Here is a 7,083-nt window from a genome sequence, read left to right as displayed (position 1 = left end):
ACAGCCAGGGGTGGGGCCCCCATGGGAGAGCAAAGCTGCCCCAGCGGCACCCTCAAATCCCACGGCGGAGCTCACGGGCCAGCTGTGGGGGAGCAGGCGTAGAGCAGGTGTCCCAGCACGGGAGGTGAGGATGGGCGCCGGGCCAGGTCCATGCAGTGGGAAGGAGCGCGCAGGTGCCCGGCCGGCCCTTGAGATCCCAAGCGAGATGCCATTGTGCCTCGTCCCGGTGTGAGAGGTCACGTGGCCACGTGGGGCTGCCAGGACAACGGGGCCTCGTGCCGTGCGCCCAGGAAGGAGGGGAGAGAACGGTCTGGGCGCCGGCACTGGCTTCGGTCGCATGCGGACTCACGTCCTTAGAGTTCGGGTTTTGTTATCGATTGAACTGTGCCCCCCGCCAAAAAACTCAGAAGTTGAAGTCCTGACCCGGCACCTCAGAGTGGGACCTGTGTGGGAACGGGGTCTTTGCAGGAGTAGTTAGTTAAGGGGAGGTCACACGGAAGCAGGTGGTCCTAACGCAGCAGGACTGGCGTCCTTATGAGGGGGGACGTTTGGACACAGACACACTGGGAGGTGCCGTGTCCCCTGGAAGCCGGGAGGGAGTGGGGATGGGGGTGGGGTGCAGGTGGTCCCTCGGCGGGAGCCATCCTGGGACCCCTGATCTCAGGTGTTGTCTAAGCCTCCCTGTTTGTGGTGCTTTGTTACGGCTGCCCTTTAACTGAACACAGGCATTGATTTTTACTATTATTGCAGAAGACATGCCCGTTGTCCACGTCCCTCCCTCACCGGGTCAGGGGAGAGCCTGGGGTGGGCACTGTCATCGGCTCGGTGTGTGCCTTCCCCAGGTGGCCACGGGGCTGGGCTGCATGGGGGCTGGGACCTGGCCGTCCCCACGCCTGCTGCTGGCTCCTCCCCCTGCCCCCCACAGTCGGGCCTTGTCCCTGCCCTGCGGGCACTAAACCCGCCCTGGGAGCGATGTCGGCCGCAGTCACGAGGCATCGTAAGGGCCACCACCCTCGGAAGGGCCAGGCTCTGGCTTGACTGGTTCCTGGAACGGAGAGCTGACCCCAGCCTCTGCCCGGTGCTCTGCCCTCGTACACAGGGCACCCGGACACCGTCCTTCGGCCCATGGCCACCCAGTCGCCCCTTGGGCCCACTGTCCCCGCATCTCTGCGCCCATTTCTCAAAACCAAACTCACTTTCCTTGTCGCTTCGGAATAAGTTGTAGATTTCAGAGGGGTTTTAGATTTACGATAAAATAGTGATAGGAGCTGGGAGCCCCACACCTGGTTCCCCTTGTGCAGTACATTTGTCACAAACAACGAGCTCGAGACGTGATGAACTGACGTCCATGCTTTGTTCAGATCTCCTCGGGTTCCCCTGATGTCCGCAGGGTCCCCCGTGATGTCCAGGCCTCCCGTCTCCTGGGCCCCTCTGGGCCGTCACGGTTTCTCAGTCGTGCCTCGTTTGGTGCCCTGGCCAGTTGTGAGGGGGACGGGTCAGGGGGTTTGTAGAATGAGCCCCACAACTGGGGTTCGTCTAGTGTTTTTCTCATGGTTATTAGCCTGGGGAGGTGGCTTCGGGGAGGAGTCCTTGGTCCAGGCCCGGCTCCGCGGGGTCTCCTGTGACCTCGGGTCACATGTCCCCTGGACTCAGGTCCTGGGGGGAGACTTCAGGACACACACCCAGCACCTCTGGCATATTTCACATCATTGATAACCAGGCTCTTCTGTTTTCTAAAATTATTTCATTTTGGTGTTATATATGTTTTACTCATATTTTATGACCTTTAAAAATGAAAGGATACCACTTGTATCTGTAATCCTAAATGAAATGTCTACTTTGTCCTGTTTTTGAACTTTAACGGGAATCATACTCTGAAAAAAAAAAAAAATAAAGGAAAACCTCAGATCTCAGAATCTGAAAACAAAAAGTAACATTTCTGTGTCCTTAAAAAAATACTCAAATGTTTGGTCATTCATATTAAAAAAAAAAGTATGTGCCCTTCCTTGGATTTCAGAAGGAAATACTTCTTTTAATCGCTGGTGGCGTCTCTCTAGGACCATTTTAAAGGAAACTGTATGTTCTTTTAAAAGGAAAAAGGCAGCACATCAGCTGAGACACCTTTAATAGAGATTTACCCACAGTCATGGGTCTCACTGGGGCAGTCCTGCCCCCAGGGGACACTGCGCGACATCTGGGGACATCTGTGGCTGTCACACTGGGGGGCTCCTGGCATCGAGTGGGTGGAGGTCAGGGAGGCTGCCCCACACCCCACAGTGGCCAGGACGGTCCCCAAAGAGGATGACCGCAGATGCAGCAGTGGGTGGGGGGGGAGACCCTGCCCTAGGCTGACAGAGCGCTCCCCTGTGCGCATCTGTGTCCACATGTTCCCTTTTGGTAAGGACACCATCGTGTTGGATCAGGGCCCCCTAATTATACCTGCAGCAACCTTATATCCAAACAAGGTCTCGGTCTGAGGTCCTGAGGCTCAGGTCTTCACACGTGGACTTGGAGGTCCGATTCAAGCCCCACACCCGCTTTCTCTTTGTACACTGGACTCGCCACTGCTGAAGGGTGTATTTATCTTGTCTAGGTCGTTGGGATTCCAGTCCTGTCCTTGCGGGCACCTTTGTGTTGGGACCGTTGGCTTCAGGAGACGGGAACAGAACTTAAAAGCTTCTTTTCAACTCGCCACCTCCATGCTGGGGACAGGCACTGTTTTTGGAGAGCTCTGAGGGCACCGTCCCGCCGCGACAGCCTCCCCGATTCCAGAGATGGTGCCCCGATGGGACAGGCGCTTTCAGGGAGTCCTTGCAATTTCCAGGCACCCAGAGCCAGCATGGGGGTGTCGGGGTCACTGTGGCGGTGAGGCACTTCATTTTAAGCCACTGCCCTCCTGAGGGGCACAGCGGTGGCCTCCCTCTCACCTGGAGTCCTGTGGGTTCCACCATGGCTGCGTTTTCAGGACGGCGCTTTCCTGTTGCTTCCAGAACCTCCGGTTGCTAGTAGAATATTAACGCCCTCCTTCATCCTAACAAGGACACGCGCACTGTCTCCAAGTAGGGGACGCCGACCTTGACACGGGTTTGCAGAAACACAACGTGCTGCGGGGTGTTAGATGCATTACAGGGCTCTATCCCCACGGAGCTGGGCCCCATCAGGGACACCCCACAGTCCAGGCCCTCTGAGCCGCCCGCTCGCGGGTCTGGGCACAGGCGGACATCCTGCGAACGCTGAGGTCAGGAGGAACCTGGGGTAGGGGGTAGCCAGGGCTGCTTAGAGGCCCCCAAGTCTCCTGGACAGATGGGAACCAGTCCTGACTTGAGTGTGAGGGGGACGCATAATCAGGACAGTGCAGCCCCCAAGAGGAAGGACCTGCCCATATCCCCAGGCCTCCCGCACCCCACCACTGTGCGGGCTCAAAGGCCTTCTCCATGGCGTGTGGTCACATCGGTGTCCACTCGCCTCTGTCCACCTGCAGCCCCGCCGGCCTGGGGAGAGAACTGATTTCTGGAGCACTGCCTTCATTTTTTTAAATGCAGTTTCAAACTTCTTACTTGAAGTAATTCTAGAGTCACAGAAACGTGCAAAAGAAATGTACATGCCGTTCTGTATGTACTAGAGCACCCTTGCTCCAGCCTCCCCAGCGGTGACATCTTGTAACCATGGCACCGAGATACTACAGCACCTAGATACCAGAGCACCCAGAGAGTAGCTAGATCCCAGACACTAGGGTAACCAGACAGCAGAGCATCAAATCCAGGCCACTGCTGCTGGCACAACCCAGGAGCCCGTTCGGATCCTGCCAGTTCCACGTGTGCATCCGTCTGTGTTTCCCTGCCATTCGGTTACACGTGCAGATGTGGATCACGGTTCCTGCGGTCAAGTTACAGAAGGACACAGGCCCCTGCCACGGGCCCGCCCTCGCCAGGCCGTCTCTCCATCCTGAGGGCTACTTCTGCCACCTCGCGCGCCCCCGAGGACGAGGCAAATTACTGAGCGGGCGGCAGCATGATTGCGAATACAGCAAATGCACTCTGTATCCAAAAAAAAGTTTATTTTTATTATCTTTCCTCTGTTTCCCTCACTCCCTTATATTCTGATGCATGGCGCTGTTGAAAGCAGGTATCAGAGCCTAGGATTTTCATACAAAAAGAAAAAAAAAAGAAAAGAAAGAACAAAAGGGACTGTTTACGGAAACGTTCACAGCTATATTGTACCACCGAGGCAGTGTGTCCTGGTGAGCGCTGATGGGTGACGTGGGGCCGTTCAGCGGCCAGGCCGAGGGCGTCGGCAATTGATGTCCCAAACGGTGGGAGACACACAGACCTGGGCGGCCTGGGAGAGGGGTGCACTCGGGGGCGCGAACAGGGCAGCAGTGCGTCCGTCTTCCAGATGTGCTCGTCATCAGCTGGAAACTCGACCATTCTTCAGCTCGTGTCGCTCTGACATGCAGTCGTGGGGTTTTAAATTTTTAATGATCAGTTTCAACATTCAGAGAATGAAATTCCGAATGGTAGGGAGACCGACACCTCCCGGCGTCGTCCCACTTTGTTTTAGTGGGATTGTACAGTGAAGTCGTCTGCTCCTTATCAAAAGAATTAAAAGCCTAAATATAACACGGTTCGTGTCGTAAGCTGACCCGTGAACCGTGGCGAACATAAAATATGACTCAACTAAAACACTACATGCTTGCAGTTTTTATCTCTTAACCAGATCCATGACGGCCTATTCTGTCCAACGACAGAACGGGTATGGACACGGAAAGTTGAACCCAAGCTTCAAAACGGCCCCAGTGTCGCCGGCGGGGGTGGGGGACGGCAGTCAGGGTTTCATTGGGACGGGCTTTCAGTTTGGGAAGATGGAACGTTCTGGGGATGGAGGGTGGGGATGGCTGCACAACAGTGTGAATGTGCTTAGTGCCACTTAGATGATAATTTTCGATTATGTGTGTTTTACCACAATTTTTGAAAACTGCCCCCGTGTGACAGTTAGACACAGAAATAAACAATCCTTCGAATCCACACGGTGGAACTGAGGGGCACCCGCCCAGTGAGACGCAGGCGACAGTCACTGTGCCTCTGGTGTGCAGCCCGATTCCCGTTGGGGCTCAGCCTGGAGCCACGAGCCAGCCCGGTGTTTCAGTTCTGGGTTCCTCTTGCAGCTGGCGGCCGAGAGTGGCTGCCGAGCTTCTCGGGGACTTAGAAAGGCAGAATCCTTATTTCCGCTCAGTGTGTCTTGGGTGGAACCGAAACGGGGTTGGGGTGACCCTGAGAAATTTGGGTTCTCGGTGCCACATTGAGTGCTGGCTTGGACCCTGGGAGGACTGGACGGGGGCGGTCAGCGCTGTGTCATATGGATGAGTTGCAGACAAAGAAGAAAGTTACTGCCTGGAACAATGTGAGATAATATGATAGAGGACCTTGAAGAAAACAAAAGACGGTTGTAGATTACCGACATCTGGGAGAAGAGCAAGGAAACAGAAAAAAGGAAGAAAACAAATCCTCAGGGCGGCGCTTTTTTGAAATGCAGATGACACCGTGGAGCCTGCCCTGAAATGCCTAATAGTTAAAATGAAAGGCTTTTTAAAAAAAAATCAAAGGCAAACAGGATGGAAACTCAACGGGGCCTAATCCTTGACTCTTTGTTGAAGAGACACTGCAGCGCACCGCCCTTTCCTGGTCTGGGGACGCCGGGGATCTCCGTGGAGTGGAGGACGCAGCGACAGGAGAACTGAAGGGGGGCCACGATGGGGTCATGTTCCTGGCGGGGTGTCTGTCGCCCTCTGATGCGAACAGTGAACACACCAGGAAGCATCCCAAACGGTACGGGAAATGCTTGCTTGTAGGGATGAATTTAGAGAAAAAAAAATTGTATGTGGTAAAATATAAAATGTATCATTTTTAAGTGCACAGCTCGGTGGCATTAAGCACATTCACGTTGTCGTGCGACTGTCCCCACCATCCATCTCCTGGAGTCTTCCACCTTCCCAAACTGAAGCTCTGTCCCCATGAAACACTGACTCCCCACCCCTCCCCCAGCCCCTGGCCCCCACCATCTACTTCCTGTCTCTGTGGATCTCACCCCTCCAGGGACCTCATGTGACTGGAACCAGACAGTATTTGTCCTTCTGTGTCTGCGCGCCTCTCTGAGCATCACGTTCTCAAGGTTCGTCCACGTTGCAGCAGGTGTCAGAATCTCCTTCTCTTTTTATTTAAATTTATTTTTATTTTTGGCCGCGTTGGGTCTTTGTTGCTGCATGCGGGCTTTCTCTAGTTGCGGCGAGCGGGGGCTACTCTTCGTTGTGGTGCGTGAGCTTCTCATTGCAGTGGCTTCTCGTGGAGCACGGACTCTAGGCGAATGGGCTTCAGTACTTGTGGCTCTCGGGCTCTAGAGCACAGGCTCAGTAGTTGTGGCGTACGGGCTTAGCTGCTCCGCGGCATGTGGGATCTTCCTGGACCAGGGATCGAACCCATGTCTCCTGCATTGGCAGGTGGATTCTTAACCGCTGCGCCACCATTGGCAGGTGGATTCTTAACCACTGCGCCACCAGGGAAGCCCAGTCCCTCCTCTTTTAAGTTGGAATAACATGCCAGTGTGTAGATGGACCACATTGTGTTTATCCATCATCCGTCCATGGACACTTGCATTGTTTCTACTTTTTAGCTGTTGTGAGTCATGCTGCTATGAACATGCGTATGCAAATATCTCTGAGTCCCTAATTTCCCTTCTTTTGGGTATGTACCGAGGAATGGGATTGCTGGAGCATATCGTGATTCTGTTTAAATTTTTGAGGACCCTGCAGACTTTCCACAGCAGCTGTACTTTCTTCATTCCCCCCAGCCACACAAGAGGGTTCCAATTTCCCCACATCCTCACCAGTTCGTTATTTCCTGTGTTTTTGTTGTTTAGTATTTGCCATCCTAATGGGTGCGGTACGCAGGCCTCTCACTGTTGTGGCCTCTCCCGTTGCGGAGCACAGGCTCCGGACGTGCAGGCTCAGTGGCCATGGCTCACGGGCCCAGCCGCTCCGCGGCATGTGGGATCTTCCCGGACCGGGGCACGAACCCGTGTCCCCTGCAT

This window comes from Lipotes vexillifer, unplaced genomic scaffold (assembly GCF_000442215.2).
Source record: "Lipotes vexillifer unplaced genomic scaffold, Lipotes_vexillifer_v1.1 scaffold225, whole genome shotgun sequence".
Lineage (NCBI taxonomy): Eukaryota > Metazoa > Chordata > Mammalia > Artiodactyla > Lipotidae > Lipotes > Lipotes vexillifer.
Note: the sequence above shows the minus strand (reverse complement) of the source record.